Source organism: Salvelinus sp. IW2-2015, unplaced genomic scaffold (genome assembly GCF_002910315.2).
Source record: "Salvelinus sp. IW2-2015 unplaced genomic scaffold, ASM291031v2 Un_scaffold5160, whole genome shotgun sequence".
Classification (NCBI taxonomy): domain Eukaryota; kingdom Metazoa; phylum Chordata; class Actinopteri; order Salmoniformes; family Salmonidae; genus Salvelinus; species Salvelinus sp. IW2-2015.
This window is the reverse complement of record NW_019946426.1, coordinates 21,436-23,890: the sequence shown is the minus strand read 5'-3', so window position 1 is coordinate 23,890 and position 2,455 is coordinate 21,436. Positions and strand designations below refer to the sequence as shown.

The 2,455-nt window shown below is 47.4% G+C and overlaps 1 pseudogene; it reads right to left on the bottom strand.

Annotated features, from left to right (window-relative positions):
• LOC112078022 (phosphatidylcholine:ceramide cholinephosphotransferase 2-like) overlaps positions 1 to 2,455 on the bottom strand; it is a 12,826-nt pseudogene that overhangs the window by 4,327 nt on the left and 6,044 nt on the right.

Sequence of the window (2,455 nt, the reverse complement as noted above, 5' to 3'; positions counted from 1 at the left end):
TTTCTAACCGACCACTCTAGAAACCGTCTATAACTACCAACTAGAAGTCTACTCACTGACCTACCACTCTAGAACCTTCTACCAACTGTCAGGTACACTAGTATTCACTTGCATGTACAACACGTTAAGGACACCTTCATAACATTGCCCTCAGAACAGCATCATTGGTCTTTGAAATTGTTGCATGTTGACTCTATATTTTTTGGGTCTAGTATAATGTATTTTCTGTAGATTCCAAAATATATTTTACAAAAAAATGGTGTGTAGTGTCAAGATGCGACCCCCCCACATCAGTCACTAGTCTTCTACTGTGAATCATTGGTGTACCTGTGGGAGCGCAGGTAAAAGTGTTTGCCAGGTACAGGCAGCGTGGTGATATACATAGGTGACACAACAGGTACTGTACAACGTTTCCAATCATTGAAGGAAACACGTCACCAATGATGGAACCTTGGAGTGGAAATTAACCACAACATCCTGTCTACTCAAGTAAACCACCGTCAACTAAACCCTCTGACCTAGAAGTTGCTCTGGCAAAGAGACACAGTTTCATATCCCCAGCGCTGCCGACCTCTGGGTGGTTTCCTAAGCAGGGATACCTTAGTAGTACTGCCAGTATACTAGACAGTTATGAACGCAGTCTAAGTGGTATTGTGTTGTATAAACCTAACGGACTTATCTCTACTCAGCCCGCGACACTCAATAAACCGAGTATCGAGGGTCGGCAACGTTCCTGGATAGAGTGGGTAACGCTCCTCTGGGATATAACATACAGTCAACGCCTCAGACATACTAGTCTCAGACAGGTCACAAGTGGTAGTTACTCCAACAACATCTATATTGACAGAGGCAATTAGAACATAGTTAATCTCTCCTGAGTGCCAGCAAATCCTCTTGGGTTATCCCCACTTGCTTTGGTCAATGTAAACATGTGTTTCCCGTGCCAATAAAGTTATTTGAATTGAAAGATAAGGAGTTGAGAGAACATGTACTTGTGTTTGAGGAAGAGCCACTGTATGAACCAGAGTCCCACCAACACCATCCCGTTGACTTCTGTTACCGTAAACGCCCACGGTACGCGGTCCACATAGTCAAAGAACTTATCCGGTAACGGGGGACTGACCGATTTATCCGGTACCCGTTCATGTACGACGGTAATGATGACGGTGGTCAGGATGAGGTTGAATAAGGCGTACACAAACGCCACCCCRGTTTTCCACCATTCCCGCGGCAACCGGTTGCTACGGCCTTCCGGTACCGAAATCTTGACGTAGTCACTGTGTTTCCGGAGACCGTTGCTAAGCGACCGGATCAGTCGGCTGGATTTGCCGCTAGCTCCGCTAGTCCGCCGGTCGTCCTGGTTATGCTTGGTGTTAGGGATGTGYTCCGTTATTGTTGACGAGGACGGGTTGCCGCGAGGGTTGCCGTTGGGGACGATGTGAGGAGGTGGTGGCGGCGGCGACGGGGACTCCATTGTCACAGATACCTCAAGGTGGGAGTGGCCTCCAGTCGCCCTCGCCTCGTCTTCGTGCATCAGTTCTGGGGTGGATATTTTGAGACACTCAACCAGCAGGCRCCAAACACGTTCTTTAACCAATCAGCAGACTCCCCCCCCCAAAAAAGTATGATCCAGAAACTTCCAGCAGGGTGTGAACTCCGACCTCCGATAATGTTTGGTGGGATAGAGGTACCTGATCAATGTGATCAATAATCCTATCAGTTCCAGTCTGGTCAAATCAATCAGCTCTGAGATCATCAACAATGTCAGAGACCTTTGGAAACACAAGAACACAGACATCAGAAACTGTCCAGGAGACTAGAACCTGTTTCTACCTGATCAAATAAAAAGGAACTGAAGGGGAGGAAGGAGTGAAAACCTGTAGCTAGCTAGCTCAGGGGGTTGGTGACACCTTCATTTGGGGAGGAGGGGCTCGTGGTATTGCCTGGAGCGGAATCAGTGGAATTGTATCAAATACATCAAACACATGGTTTCCATGATTTGATGCCGTTGGCTCCGTTCCAGACAGTATTTCGAGCCGTCCTCCTCCTAGACACACAGGCAGACAGGCAGACAGGCAGACAGGCTGTTTTCAGAGCTCTCAGGGGCAGTTTCCCGGACACATTTTAAGCCTAGTTCTAGATTTGAAAAGCATTCTTAATGCCCCATTTAAAATGTTTTTTTGAGTCCAGGACTGGAATCTGATCTGAGTCTGGGGAAAGCAGTGGTCAGAGAGGACAGGCAGGTAAACAAGGTGTGTTCTCTTCTACCTGCACTCTCTTTACAGTCACACTCAGTCAACACAGGTGATAAATGTTCCCTTCCCACCTGTAGGAATGTTGGTTTTGACACAGAGTAACCAGAGAGAGAGAGAGCCACACCTTAAAACCTCTCACACACACCTCACTCTTTAAACCCCAGGTGATTTCTCACACACACCTCACTCTTTAAACCCCA